This window comes from Bos indicus x Bos taurus, chromosome 13 (assembly GCF_003369695.1).
Source record: "Bos indicus x Bos taurus breed Angus x Brahman F1 hybrid chromosome 13, Bos_hybrid_MaternalHap_v2.0, whole genome shotgun sequence".
NCBI classification, from domain to species: Eukaryota; Metazoa; Chordata; class Mammalia; order Artiodactyla; family Bovidae; genus Bos; species Bos indicus x Bos taurus.
The window spans coordinates 58,772,604-58,788,317 of record NC_040088.1 but is presented as its reverse complement, the minus strand read 5'-3'; the positions used below and the strand labels follow the sequence as shown (position 1 = coordinate 58,788,317).

At 43.7% G+C, this 15,714-nt stretch overlaps 1 protein-coding gene across 1 annotated transcript in view; it reads left to right on the top strand.

Annotated features, from left to right (window-relative positions):
- The first annotated feature begins 8,975 nt into the window (after positions 1-8,975).
- The window catches only part of KIAA1217 (KIAA1217 ortholog), an 815,330-nt gene continuing 808,591 nt past the window's right edge, over positions 8,976-15,714 (top strand). The window contains exon 1 of the mRNA XM_027559960.1: positions 8,976-9,058. The gene's annotated coding sequence lies outside the window, so the exon portion shown is untranslated. The remainder of the gene's footprint in view (positions 9,059-15,714) is intronic.

The following is a 15,714-nucleotide window of genomic DNA, read 5'->3' as shown; positions in this document are numbered from 1 at the left end:
CCAAGGCCAGCCCCCCTCACCCACATATCTGCTTTCCTATAGTCCAGGAATCTCCATTCAGAGGCCTCTTTCTGAATGTCCAAAAACAGCTTGCAGCAGTACAATAAAAGGACATATTTTGAACTCATAGCCACAATCGCAGCCTCAGAGGTAGGTCACGGCTCGCTTGAGAATTCAGTTCTATATATTTTTTGCATATCGTTTCTAGAGTCTCAAGTCTGCTGTCAGAACTTTTTCCAATGGATCTTGCAGTGATTTTGTGGCAACCAAATTCTGGACCTTGAATCACTGCTTCCTTAAAACATCTAGAATAATTTCTGTTCGCTATCTTGAACCCTGACCAATACACTTCTCTTGCCAATAGATCTCTAGGTGGGGAACGGTGATAGATGCTTACACACAAGCCAGAAATGTCCTTTCTCACCTTAATCTCACCCATCCCCCCTGCTATAAATATTTCTCTTTATATATATACACATTCTTTCCTACCGAGCATATATATTTTTTCCTGCTGAAGACTGAGAAGTATGTATCTTCTGATGGTGTTTTAACTAAGATGTACAATTTCAAACTTTAGAAGAGGTTGCTAGAGAACAGGTACCATGCATTTCTCCTTTTATCATTTTAATAGGAATGTCCTGGAGACATTTTGACCTGCATTTCTCATTTGCCATGGTATTTTACACACAAATCTGAAGAGTAGATTAAGTCTTTTTTTTTTTTTTTAAGCAGTTGTTGAAGACATACAAACCTAATGATTATTATGGTGGATTGGGTAATGTTTTAAATGATAACATCCTCCTAAGTCAGCTCTATGTACTGTACAAATCGATGGGTTTTTGCTCCGTTGGAGGGGATGGAAGGAGCCAGGGTTGTGCAGACTCAGTGCCTTTGCCGTGTTTCTACTCTGTGGCCAGCCAGTGAGCGGTTCTTTCTGGGAACTTTGCCTTAGGTATTTCTGCAGTGGTGTCAAAGGGATTTCTTACTATATGGTGCTATATCCAATTAATTCAGAAGACTAAAAATACAGCTGGAGACACTGAAATTTGTGACTGCAGAAATCTCTGGCCGAGGTTTCCATCCTGACACATTAAAATAACATTACTGCATCAGAAGAAAAGCCCCGGGCAAAAAGCAAGAAAGGCGGGGAGCTCGCTTTTCTTAGGCAGTAAAATGATGTGAGATTTTCAATTTTATGTAGTACAGCTCTTTCTACACTGTATATTTTCAAATGTCATAGGTGTTTTGGACATGTGACCTGTCTACTTAATGATTTACGCTGCAGTTCTAGCTTAATTACCTCAACCTGGTAACTCTGTTGCAGGAAAAGATCAGCAGCTCTGCATATTACACACTGGGAGATATTTTTGACAATGTTTCCAGCAATTTCTTTGCTCTTTCCTGAGTTTGACGATGAGAGGAAGTTCCCTGTTTTTTACAATGAACTCAAGGCTAATGTTCAGATTGCTGTTTAATCAAACAATGAAAGTTCAAGCAGTTTGCAGTGGTGGCCACTGGCAGTTACCAGTGGTTGACTCATAAATCTTGAGTGCTAGGTTTCAGCATTACGTGAACCAAGAACTTCCAGATGTCCAAGCTGGGTTTAGAAAAGGAAAAGGAACCAGAGATCAAATTGCCAACATTCACTGGATCATAGAGAAAGCTAGGGAATTCCAGAAAAACATCTACCTCTGATTTCATTGACTATGCCAAAGCCTTTGACTGTGTGGATCATAATAAACTGTGGAAAGTTCTTAAAGAGATAGGAATACCAGACCATCTTACCTGTCTCTTGAGAAATCTATATGCAGGTCAAAAAGTAACAGTTAGAACTCTGTATGGAACAATTGATTGGTTCAATATTGAGAAAGGAGTATGACAGGGTTGTCTGCTGTCACCCTGTTTGTTTAATCTGTACACTAAGCACATCATAAGAAATGCCAGGCTGGATGAGTTACAAGCTGGAATCAAGATAGGCTGGAGAAACAACAACCTCAGATATGTGGATGTCACCACTCTAATGGCAGAAGCGAAGACCTAAAGAACCTCTTGATGAGGTGAAGGAGGAAAGTGAAAGAGCTGGCTTAAAACTAAATATTAAAAAAATTAAGATCATGGCATCTGGCCCCATTACTTCATGGCAAATAGTGGGGAGAAAGGTGGAAGTAGTGACAGATTTCCTCTTCTTCGGCTCTAAAATCACTGCAGATGGTGACTGAAGCCATCAAATCAGAAGATATTTGCTTCTTGGCAGGGAAGCTGTGACAAACCTAGACTGTGTGTTGAAAAGCAGACTTTACTCTGTGAACAAAGATCTTTATAGTCAAGGCTATGGTCTTCCTAGTAGTTGTTAATGGTTGTGAGAGCTGGACCGTAAAGAAGGAAGAGTGCCGAAGAATTGATGCCTTAGAACTGTGCTGCTAGAGAAGACTCCTGAGAGTCCCTTGGACTGCAAGGAGATAAAACCAGTCAATCTTAAGGGAAATCAACCCTGAATATTTGTTGGAAGGACTGATGCTGAAGCTGAAACTCTAGTATTTTGGTCATCGGATGCGAACAGCTGGCTCATTGGGAAAGACCCTGATTGCTGGGAAAGATTGAGGGCAGAAGGGGAAGAGGGCATCAGAGGATGAGATGGCTGGATGGCATCACCAATGCAAAGGACATGACTTGGGCAAACTTCGGGAGATGGTGAGGGACAGGGAGGCCTGGTGTGCTGCAGGCCATGGGGTCACAAAAAGTTGGACATGGCTAGGTGACTGAACAACAACAACATACATAAATGCCCCCAAGCCCTATGTTTCCTGAAATAAGTGTGTGACAATCTATAATTCTCATGTCCTTTATGTGGGACAAATTATACACTCCCATCTTCTTGTTTAAATTACTCCTTCTGGACAAATATATCTTAACCATACTTAATGGTTTTTTGGATAGAAAAGGCTTCAAAGGAGATTACTTTGAATACTTTGCAACACGAATACCACTTAAGTATCACCCTGCCATTTCTGTAGCCTAGAGGTGGGTGGAGAAAAACTGCAGGTGCGTCTCCCTGCCAGAATATATAGTAACATATTTTTGGAAGATTGTATAATGTAGTGCCCATTATACCATTGGTTTCATGAGATAATTATGATGCACTAAAGCAAATCAGCATACTAGACTGGATGAATATGCTCACATTCTAATTTTGTATAGAGGGTGATTACTGTTATTATTATTTATAGAGTGCAGTAAGTGTACGTAATGCTTGATAAACACGTAGGCAGACAAGGGCTTGGCCCAGAGGTGCTTCAGTTCTAATTTCCTGACTTAGACAACGTGAATGAAAAAAGGCTACACTATGCAAAAATGGAAGGGGACCAGGCAAAAAGTGGGGTTAATGAAGTAAGTGTTCCCGATGGACTACAGGATAAAAGCATGTATCCTTTTAGACTTGGGCTGAAGTTTCTCTTAACAGTTCAGGAAGAGTCACATATTGTAACCAAATCTGCTTACAAATACTTCCTGAAACCTTTTAATAAATTTTAATTCATTTCTGTAAATTTAGCTCTTCCCTACTTGCCCAGGTCTAGCTCTATGGACTCTTAGATCCCAAGGCACCACTCCTAGGGACTTTACAAAGAAGGTAGGGAAATAGAATGATACCAGATTGCAGACTCTATGAAGGCAGGAATGATGTCTAATAGGTACTTGACCTTCTACATACACTCCCTTGGTTAGGATTTTTCTTGCCTTGACACCTGTAATGGGAAAAAGGAAGACTTTGTAACTAGCAGTGTTGTTTTCACTTACAAGCAAACCCACATATAGGAGTTGCTTTTGTTATTGCTCCATAGATAAGCTGTGTCCTACTCTCTGCAAATGACACGGACTGCAGCACGCCAGGATTCCCTGTCCTTTACTATCTCCCGGAGTTTGCTCACACTCATGGCCATTGAGTCAGTGATGTTATGTCAAAGAATGTTCGAACTGTCGTACAATTGCACTTTCACATGCTAGCAAAGTAATATTCAAAATCCTTCAAGCTAGGCTTCAATAGTATATGCATGAACTGAGAACTTCCAGATGTAGTAGACGGATTAGAAAAGGCAGAGGAACCAGAGATCAAATTGCCAACATCCTTTGGATCATAGAAAAAGCAAGAGAATTCCAAAACAAAAATCAACTTCTGCTTCACTGACTACGCTAAAGCCTTTGACTGTGTGGATCACAAAAAACTGTGCAAAATTCTGAAAGATATGGGAATACCAGACCACCTTACCTGTCTCCTGAGAAATCTTTATGCAGGTCAAGAAACAACAGTTAGAACTGGTCATGGAACAACAGACTATTTCCAAATTGAGAAAGGAGTACGTCAAGGCTGCATTTTGTCACTCTGCTTATTTAACTTATATGAATGCCCTTATATAAAAAACCCACCCTATAAAAACCTACCAGCCATGAAAGCCTCCCCTCAAATGTTAACTGAAAACAACAACAAATTGTCTCTTTACTATTGCTCTTCAGGGTTTATAATGTGTCCAAAATGTTCTTTGGTGCCAATACAGTCCATTTTGGGTGAGTACTCCATAATTCATGAAAACATATCTCCAGGGAATGCTCTAAGTCCTATTTGGAAATCTACGGAGAAGTATAATTACAGTATATGAACACGTATATAAGTAAAATGTTGTCATTTTTTAATATAATAACACCAGCCAAAAATTCAACTTTCGTTACAAACTTATTGCTAACCTGTAATAGTATTTCAGGAGTATTATCTACAAATCAATATAATTACATGTCAACTACTTGTCTCAGTTGTGACAGTTTTAAAATTTGAATTCATCAAATTTATCAAGTTGAATTTAGGATTTCAACGTTTTAAAAGAAATCCGCCACTTCCGTCTTTGGGGTTAACTCTACCAAGAGTAGGGGGTGCAACATAAGAAGTTCAAATACTAAGCTATTAATATATCATGAAGCAGAAATATTAAGAGCAAATCCAAGTCTTGAGAGAAGTTGCAGGAAAACTCTAGATTTATTCCAAATTTGTCACATTCTAAAGACAGTGTTTTAAAATTATGATGTTTTCTTCATCATGAGCTCTACTAGGCTCTTTTTAAATGCTTCTCTAGAAAATGTATTACATAATTGGGCAGATTTATGAAAATTGTAATCTGTAACTGAGATATATAGATAACACACATATATATGAGATATATGTATTAACTTTTTTTAAGGTAAGTCCTATATGAAATGAATTTTATCCTTATTCTTGCCTCTTTTTTTTGGCAAAAAATGAGAAGCTGTATTAAGGAGCTTGTTTTGCTCAGGAGATAACTTCTGGAAGGACAGGATTATGAGTCTCCATAGTTTTGCCAACAATGTATTGCTAGAGGGTTTGATTTAGAGACTTTAATGCTACAGAGTATATTATGAAAAGCCACTGCTATATTGAAATAGTGTGCCCCTGCCCACAGCACTGCCATCTCTACTCCCAATAGAGCCATTCCTTCTTTGTAAACTTGATGTTTTGGCTCTCCGGTAGCTTTGGACTGGTGTGCATGTGTGTGTATGTGTGTGTGTGTAGCTAATTTTCCATTTGGGCTCTGAAGTGTGCATGAGCTGAACTTCCTGGTCAACTATCATGCCTTTATTTAGGGGCACCTCACACAAGCCTTGGTCCTCAACCTACTTGGCCATATGGCAGTGTCCGGACCCTTGTGAATGTCCACATGTTGATTAGGGCAAAGTCCAGGGTGAGTTGAGCTAACAGTGTTTTTTACCATATCATATACGCATGCACCCAACTTAAATGACATGCTGCCTTCTGACCAATAGGAAAATATTTGTAATGCACTTTGGAATTCTGAGTGATTGTGAGTTCCAAATACTAAACTTTTAAAACATGTACATGTCAATAGACAAACATGAAAGAATTCTTATATAATAAGAGCAGCAGGTGATGTTTCTATGGATAATTTAACATGATCAGCTATGGAGGATTATTCTTTTGAGAACTGATTTTTCTTCTTCTCCTTTCCATTTCATATATAAATATATTTGTTTTATATCAGATATATACTTTTTTCACACAGATGGCATACGAGTCCATTTAAAACAGATTTTAAAATCTAGTTATTTCATACTCTTTAAAAAATTAATTAAATCAATACATATTTATTAAGCGCCTACCATTTATCAGACACTGCACTGTTTCACGTAGAAAGGAAGACAGAATTACTGCCCTGGAGATTATAAATTTAGAAGCAAGACAGATATGCAAACAACCAATCAGTTCAGAATGTGAAAAAAGTTATCCTGCAGCTGTGAACCAAATAACAACAGGAAATCAAGGAAGGATGCTTAGGCTTGCCACATCAAATAGCCATTACTTACTGTGGCTGTGTCAGCCAGGTTGTCATACCTGCTAATACAGCATCACTAATTAGACATGGAGCACTTAGAAACAGAATTGTGACCCAACTTACAAGACTCATATGTACCAGCATAGCTGCCACTTCACCGTCTTGTTTTCAAACCTTTTTATTTTTTGGCCAATGACTTGCTTATTCCCACACTATTAATCTGAATTAACATTATTAAGAACAGTGATTCCTGCTGAGGAATTGCTGTTTCTGAAACATGCATCACTAGGACTTTGTTATGTAATTCCTTCATGATGACAGGGTGTTTTTAAATTTATATATTAAAAAATAGGTCGGTTGCAAGAGGGCCTGGAGGCTGGTACCCAGTGTCCTCTGAAATTCCCTTGTTCTCTGTTCTAATTAGGAACATGCTGTATCTTTACTAATTTTAAGTATTCTATTTATTTGTTAACTCCAACCCCTAGTTAAGGATAGCCATGACATTGCCTAATTAGCTAGAATTCTCTTTTTCAAATGTGGGGATTCCTAAGATTATTAAACGTAAGACAGTAGACCAAGATTCCACACTTGCTTCTATTTTGTTCAGCTTCCTCGGAGATTGAAGATGGCCGTGAAACTTTCTGCTCCTTCTGAATCATATTTTAAGTAACTTTGAGAAGTTGAAGTTAAAAGCGTGTTTGTGGACAGGGGGTCGTTTCCCTCCCATTCTGTTTCTTTCCTGCTTCCTACCGTCACCTTTTCCATTTTAAGCAAGTATTTTCACGAAAGAGGCATCTCGGCGATCAGTGTTCTGGATTCAGGAAAGATGACACTTGCATTTAAAAAGCACTGCCACTCGACCGGGGCAAAATTGCTGGTTGCTTGCTTGGTCACTGCAGTGCGTGTCTGACGCCTCGCTGCTGACAGCGGATCCAGCCTGGGCAGGAGGCGCTCCTGCACAATTTGCTCAGACCCGGAGGCTGCGGCCGTCCCGGAGCTGGGCACAGCCGCAGGGTACAGAGCGCCGCGGGCGCACGGAGCCGCGCACTCTGCCCCACTGACGGCGGGGTCGCTGCAGAGGGACAAACCTTTAGCCATTCTAGAACCTCTTAAGACCCTTCATTTGACGCCTCCGCAGAAAGTCACTTCCCAGTTGGGTCCCCAGAACAACTTAAGAGAACTAGCCAAGTTAGGTGACGACTCAGGCCTCCTACGAGAATAAGTTCCTGGTGGGTGGCGGAGACGCACTACGCTGGTCGACGATCTCCAGGGACTTGGCGCGGAGTTCTAACCACCACGGCCTCAGACCCAACGACATGGTATGGGGCATCTGGAGCCCGGCCTTGGCCTCTTTTCTCTGGTTCCGGGAGTATTAACCCAGCTTCTGTGGAAAACTCCCCCAGGGTCGCGCGAGGCGGGGAATGATGTGTGGAAGGCCCTGCCCCTTTGATCTCTTTTCATCAACTTCTCAGTGCGCAGCGGCGGCGGGCTGGAGGTGAGCTCGGAGCAGGCCAGAGCCGCCCTTGGCGCACCCAAGAGGGCTCCTTCCTGGGACCTGCGGCGGCCGTGGAGGCCCGGAGGACTCTCATAGCTCCTCATCCCGCCTCCTTCCTACAGGAGTGTGAAAATCAGCCCGCCTGCTCGGTCCACTCCCCTCTTCCCTCTGTACCTCTAGTGCAGCTTTTTAAAGGCGTCTCGTGCTTCCTCCAACTTTGGGGGAAGATAGTGCCCAACTCCAAGGGCACTCCCAACTCCTGCTTTTCCAACCCTCCTATCACATTAATCCAGCCTCTTTGGTCGCATCCAAACTCGGTGTGCGTAGTATCGCCGCCCAACTTGGAACCGAGCGCCCCCGGCTGTTCACGGCCACCCCTCGGCTCCTGTTTGCAAGGAGCTCGGTTTCTGGCTCGTCGCAGGATCCAACTGCGGTTCCGAGTAGTCCCCGGGCTGGCGAGGCCCACGCGCGCGTGCACACACACGCGCTCACAGTCCCGCTCACACTCCCGCGTCCTCGCTTCCCGCACCCCACCCTCCGCGCGGCTCCTCCGCCGGGTGGGGGGGTGGGGTGACGTCAGGACTGCAGTCCCGAGGAGAGCGGCTGGAGAGGGCCGCGCGCTCCTCGCCCAGCTGGGAAGCTGGAGGCGCACTGGGGCGACCGCGGCTGCCGCGCTCCTCCCTCTCCTCTGCACCCGCTGTGGCGCTGCCAGCCCGCGGGGCAGCCTCGCGAGCCGCCAGGTGGATTGAAAGTCGTTTCCTGGGAAGGACGGTGAGGGTGCTGCAGACCTGGCAGGCACTGAAACTGCAACTCGGACAGAAACGACCCAGCGGAGGAGCTGGGCGCGGGGCGCCGTGCGCAACATCCCTGGGCGACTGGGGGCGGTCGCCGCCCAGCGCGGCGGCCCTACCTCGGCCCCGGGACTCGGGCCCCGGGCGCGCTCGTCCGGTAGAGACCTCCCAACCCTACGCATTTCGCGGCGGCTCTGGTGCGGGGAATGCGAGCGCGCCAGCTCCAGGTCACCGCCGTGGAGCAGCCGCCTGTAGGAAAGCGAGGAGAGGCGAGGGGGCGGCAGCCTCTGCCCAAAGTAAGTGCAGCAGAAGTTTGCATCGGCTTCCCCGTCGCTCCCCTGGAGTGAGTGGGAGGCTTATCTCCTGCCCTCGTTCTCTGAGGATAGCAGACTTGCCGGCGACCCTCGCCCGGAGAGAAGGTGAGCGTCACGGGAGGGTCGAGGACGCGGGGGGCCAAGGCAGAGTGGGATCCCGATGGAGCCAGGGGAGGAGATCCTCCACCTGCGGGGAGGAACGCGCAAGGTACAGGCCGTGGGGGTCTCGGAAAGGGAGGGGTTTGGGGAGAGAAGGTGGAGGTTGGTTGTCACACCTACTCTGGTGACCTTGGCGCGCCATCCTGGAGTGGCGAGCCAGGAGGGTCTCAGAGGTTGGAAACGGGTTAGTCTAGGAAACGGCGTGGCTTCTCATTCGGGGCTGCCTGGGGTGGAGCATCACTGCTGCTGCCGGACCCTGGAAGACCCGGGCAAGAGGAAACAGAAGAACCCGGCACCGGGCAGCGACGGTGAAGGGTGGGGATTCAGGGCAGTCCAGATCCAGGGGCTCGGAGTGGGAAGTTGGGGGGTCCTCTGAGGTGCTCCAGTCTCGATGGGGGAAACAGCGGTCCAGGAAGAGGGCGGGTGTGACGCTCCGGGACGCTACAGTTGCAGATGGGCGCCTTTGGAGCTTCAGTGGCTAATTCTTGTAATTGGGCGGCTTCTCCGAGGCCGAGAGCACCCGGTCTGCGCCGGTCCCCCGGACCCTCCGGCTCCCCGTCTCGGCTGCCCTCCCCGCGCAGCCGCGGGTCCCCGCAGTCGTCAGGCTGTTCCCCGCGGCGGGTAGGGCGGAGGAGACCCGGTGAACTCAACAGACCCTCGGCGCTTTGCTCACTTGTTTCCGGGGCCCGTTCAGCTCTTTTTAGTTATCATCCTCTCTAACCCGCCTCCGGAAGGAGCTTTTATTCTTTATCAATTGACCAAACTTCGAACCTGGAGAAAAGTTCATAGAAGCTGCGCTCCTACCTGGAGCAGAGCCCCGCAGAGGGCAGGGGAAGGGTGGCGCGGGCAGCTCCCTCACCCTTTTCTCAACTGGAGACGGTTCTCAGGGAATTTTATATTAAATGAGATGCGATTATTCTAGGAAGTCAACGAAGCATCATTTTTCCAGAGTAGGACCGTCTGTGCTTAGGAAACCAGTATCCCACTCAGCTTCTGGTACCAAGGGTGCACTTTTCAAACCCAGGTCTCCCGCACTGTAGGCAGACGCTTTACCGTCTGAGCTACCAGGGAAGCCTTGTGGGTAAAGGGAGATTGTTAACTAAATTCCATTTTTTTGGGTAAGTTATTCATGATGCATAGTGATTACCTAATTTCATTTACTCAGATCTATTCATTCAAAACAATTTATGAGGCCCAGTATGTGCCAGGCAGTGTGTTAGATGCTGGGATGATAGAAATGACTGATGTGTGGTCCCAGTGTTCAGGGAGCTTATAGTCTGTAAGATATGTGGTCTGGAAAGAAGGTGGAAAAAATACACGCCCTGCGGCAAAGGGCAGGTAATACCTGTTTTTTAGGAAGATGACTCACTTCCAACTCCTTAACTAAGGGGTCCAGCATCTGCTAGATTTCATCTTCCCTGAAATCAGGGATATTATTATTCATCTTTGATGGCCAGAAGACAATCTTGTGCCAGGCACATAGTAGGTCAACAATAAGTTCAGTTAAATGGATGGATGAATGAGTGAATTATTCTTGGTGAAAATATTAGAGGAAGGTATCATGCTGTATTGGGGAAGCATGTGAAGAAGAAAAAGTGAATTGGAAAGAGAAGGAATAAATGGAGCTCTAGAGGGCAAGAAAGAAAAGAGGCTAGGGTTTGTAAACATTTGAAAATTATGTAACAGCAGAGTTTGTTTCCCATTTTCACACAGTGGAAATCAGTAAAGTTCTTTATCTATGAAATACACACATCTATTTGCGTATTTACATTTTAACTTTTTTTTAACAGCAGGTTCTCTGTTACTTTCCCATGTTGCTGGTGGTGGTGGTTTAGTTAAATGAGTCTGACTCTTGTGATGCCATGGACCATAGTCTGCCAGGCTCCTCTGTCCATGGGATTTCCCAGACAGGAATACTGGAATAGGTTGCTATTTCTTTTTCCTGGGGATCTTCCCCACCCAGGGATCCAACCTGCTTCTCCTGCATTGCAGCCAGATTCTTTACCAGAGAGTCACCAAGGAAGCCCTCATTTACCATGTGGAGGTCATCATGCCATGCTCATGTGAATATGTTGATAATGTGTTGATTCACATGTGTCTAGGTTAGTGGGACAGGTTGGTGAAAAAATTCTTTAGAATTACGGAAATCATGCATTCAGATATCTCATATTTTGCTACTTCATGTGCACATTTCTACTCCTATGCTTTAACCATATTTAATTTAAACATGATTAAAATATTTATACATAGATTCTGCCAATGAAGATTAAACATATATATATGCAAGACTGTTCTGGGTTTAATTATCTGAACCAAGGTTACCGTTGGACACTGGTAGAAGGTGGTAAGTCACTCAGGTTCCAGAATGAATGATATTTTTTCCCCCATAGTTTAATTTTATTATATTTAATAGGCCCATATATTTTTCTTACTTGTACAACAGAACTACTTTTAAAAAATTAGTATTCATTAATGGTAATAATAATTCAGTGATCTGAGTCATGAGTTTATGAGAAATAATTTTGGATTTAGAACCTTCTTAGTGACATGTGATTTGGAGCCATCCTAGAAATTTTGTAAACCTCATTTTTTTCTACTTACAAAATGAGATAATTTTACTTGAATGATTTAATTAGACATTTAAAACAATATGTCAGTATACATTACTATTTTATTTGGGACATTGTTTTCTCTAGTCAATGCCATTAATTTAGTGTCATTTGTAATTTGTAATTAACAGAAAAAAATCCATATTTTCCATTAATGGGTATTTTGTAGGTGTTTTAGGACATTAATGGAGTTCTAGAAAAAGTACTGTGATTGTGGACAATGCCTGGTGATTAAAACAATGTTTTAGAAGTAAATGTAAATAAATACTTTAAATAGTAGCTAAAATTTGAAATTCTTTAACCAGACCCTGTAGTGTTTCGTTTGTTGTGGTTTTTTCATTTGGATTATTACCATAATCACGCTGTTGGATTGAATGACCATTTGAAGGAATCTTGCAGGTGTACAAGCAGTACATTCTAGAGGGCAGAATCTTTATTTTAGAAATGTAGTTAGAGTGCAGAAATGCTGAGATATTAGGAATGTGGGGTCATAGTTACTGAGCTTGAAAATGATCTAGCACAGTTTTTGGAGATGAGAAAATGAAGGTCTAAAAAGATGAAGGGTATAAATTTCCCAGGATAACATTCGGACATACAGAAGATTCTCACGTATTGTCCATTCCAGGGGCAACTTAAAAGGTCTGCTATCCTTGGATGCCCTCTTTCTTCATTAGCTATATGTATACATATATACCCTCCCTCGTGGACCTTCCTCCCACCCCACCCCCATCCTATCCATCTTGGTCACCACAAATCACCTAGCTGTGCTCCCTGTGCTAAACAGCGGGTTGGAGGAAGATAACTTGTGTTTATGTTACAACTCTGTCTCTCCCTAGCTACATAGGCAAGTTGCTTTTTATTTTTTAGTAGGTTTTTGTTTTGTTTATAGGTAATTACCATATATGGGGATAGATGTAGTTGCACAATTGTTTATTTCTCCTCTGTATTGTAAGTTTTATAAGGAAAAGAACTGAGTATTTCTTGCTCACTGTATGTCTGAGCCTTAGCACCTGTTGGGCACACAATGGATATCTAATAAACATTTGTTGAATAAAAGAATGAATGAGTGAGTATAAAATAATGATTGAGTAAAGGACACATCTCTTAGGTAGAACTGGAATCCTTAGTATGAGAGCCATAACCTTTTAAAGATTCTCTGTCTAAAATACTGTTCCCTTTGTCAGCATCCCTTTCTGGATAGATGAGCTCCTGATGCACCCCTTCGCCAGACCTGCTTCTCCCATTTACTCCTCTCAGAAAGGGGTAGCTCCATTTTTCTGGTTACTGGGGTCGGAAACCTTGGGAGTTATCCTTCATGCTTCTACACAGCCAGCATGGAATTCATTTACAAGTCCTGCAGCTGTGCCTTCCTGATGCATTGACATTTCGAATCTGACCAGTTCTCACCATCTCCCTTGCTACCAGCCTGGACTGAGCCTCCAGTATTTCCCAGCTGGTTTACTGCAGTGGCCTTCTAACTTCTCTCTAGGCTTCCCTCTTGGGCCCACCCCACAGTCCAGGTTCAGCACCCAGCCAGAGCCATACTATGAGCACATGAGGCTCTTCATATGACTCCTCTGCTTACATTTTCCAGTGTCTTCCTGTCTCTTCTCAGAGAAAAAGAAAAAGGCCTTCCAGTACATCAGATGAATAAGGCTCTACACTGTCTCACCACTTGTAACTCTCTGGCTTCTTATACTCCCCCGACCACCCATAATTGTGCTTCCACTGCACTGACCCCCTTTCTGTTCCTACAACATATCACATTGGCTCTCTCCTAAGCAGTTTTGAACTAAGCAATTTGAACCTTTTTCTGGAATGCTCTTTCCCAGACACCTGCTTGACTCACTACTTCTTCACTCCCTCTTTTCTCAAATTCCCCTTCTCAGTGAAGCCTCTCTTGGCTACCCTGTTGAAGATGACACTCCTCTAGATTTTTATCCCCGCCTTTCCTACACTAATGTCCTTTTAGCCTTTGTGACTATTATGACCATAAATTCTGTCTCTATCTTGTGTCTCTCCCATTCGAAGGCAAGCTCCATGAAGGTAGAGATTTTACCTTCTTTGTTCACGTCTGTATTTCTAGTGCCTAGAACAACATGTGGCACGTAGTAGGTATTCAGTAAATACCTGTCGAATAAGTACATGGAGATGAAATAGTGTCTGTTTCAACCTAAATAGGGTCCTATTAAAATTAAATGAAAATGCATGTGGAGTGATCATCACAGCAGCACACAGTATGTGCTTAGTCAGTATCAGACACAGTTATTATGGTGTCTTCTCTGGTCTCCTGGACTTCTTGTCCCTCCTTTGACCAGGACTGTGATCAGAGGCCCTGCTCTCCCAGGATTCTTAGCTGTTATTTTTGGAAATGACTTTAAAGAAGCCCCAACGGTTGTTTATATGTGCTGCTGGAAATAATTAGGAAATAAATACAGTTAACTCTCTAAGATACAGTGTAATTCTTTTCATAAAATACCTCTGGCCTGGGGCTTCTGGAAGGTGGCTGCTGTAAGTTTCATCTTCAGGGTGAGAGCATCGAAGACTGTCCTGATCTCTGGGTGGGCCCTCCTGTAGTGGAATGGGGGTCTTCTTCCCCTCTTGGGTCACACTGCACTTCTTAGATGGCAGTGGTAGTGGAAGGCTGGGGAGAGTGATATCCTGGGGTCGGGGGTAAAAGTGGAGATCAGAGCTAAGCTAGGCAACAGAACTGTTTCTGGAACGTTATTTCTTAATTGAGTCATCTAATCAAGTCAAGACTGAGAGCAGAAACATGAGAAGGGACAGAGAGAAACTATATGGGTCACTAGTTGGCCACCCAGGTTGGGTTTTAACTACTTTTCCTGTCTCTTAATGTTGGGTTTACTTCTTGCTTGACTTAACATGTCTATTCTCATTGGTTGCCTCCTGGTCCAATGGATTCTAGCTGAGGAGGAGTTATAAGGCCATATCAATTAACCAATGATGTACTACATTAAGAAAATCATAATTAATTTAAGTGGAGCCTTGTATAGCTATCTCCAGGGCTTAGACTAGCCTATGTGGTAAACACTATTCCTTAATTCTAAAAATCCAGCTTAAGAATAGGCTGTACCTGTTTAAATGCACAGTTGGCTGAGCTGTTAGGATGTTTTTTATGGTTCTACCAGGGTGTTGTGAGCAGATATTGTGCTTATGTGTTAAATTTGGGTACATTGTTGCGTTTCTATAAAATTACATACTAAACCCTGCTGCTGCTGCTGCTAACTCACTTCAGTCCTGTCTGACTCTGTGTGACCCCATAGATGGCAGCCCACCAGGCTCCCCCATCCCTGGGATTCTCCAGGCAAGAACACTGGAGTGGGTTGCCATTTCCTTCTCCAATGCATGAAAGTGAACCCTACAGCTCGTAATTCCTGCTAGCTCAGAGCAGTCACACTTTATGAGTTTACTCAACGGATAGTATTTGCAATCCTGAGTGTTCATAATGGTTTTGCCTTAACAGAAAAAATGCTATGTTGTGCCCAGTTTTGCTCTAGAAATAGAAGGAGAGCTTTGGGTTTAGTACTTGTAGGTTACCAGATCTGTTCTTAGCATGCTCTGGGACCATGTCCAATTTGCATTATTTTAGAGTAGCTTTTCTGGAGCTGGGAAAAGTTACCAAAGCAGCAAAAATGGGGCCAACAACCTTGAAATATAGCCATTAGGAATCTGTTTTCTTATAACTGTAAGAGATGCAGCCGGAGCAACTTTTCAACAGAAACTGTGTGTGTGTATATATATATGTGTTGTGTGTAGGGGGAGGTAACAGACTCTAGGATAGTGGCCCAAACTATCCCAGCACTGTAAAGGAAGAGGGGGTGACTTAGCTTTCCAAACAACTGTCTACACAGTTTTTTGTGTTCTTTTTTTTTGGTGCCTGGTTTACAAACACACTTTGTTCTAAATGTTTTTAATAAGTAGGTTGTTTGGAAACTTCTTACTCCTAGAAACAATGTTACATCTGGAATTTAG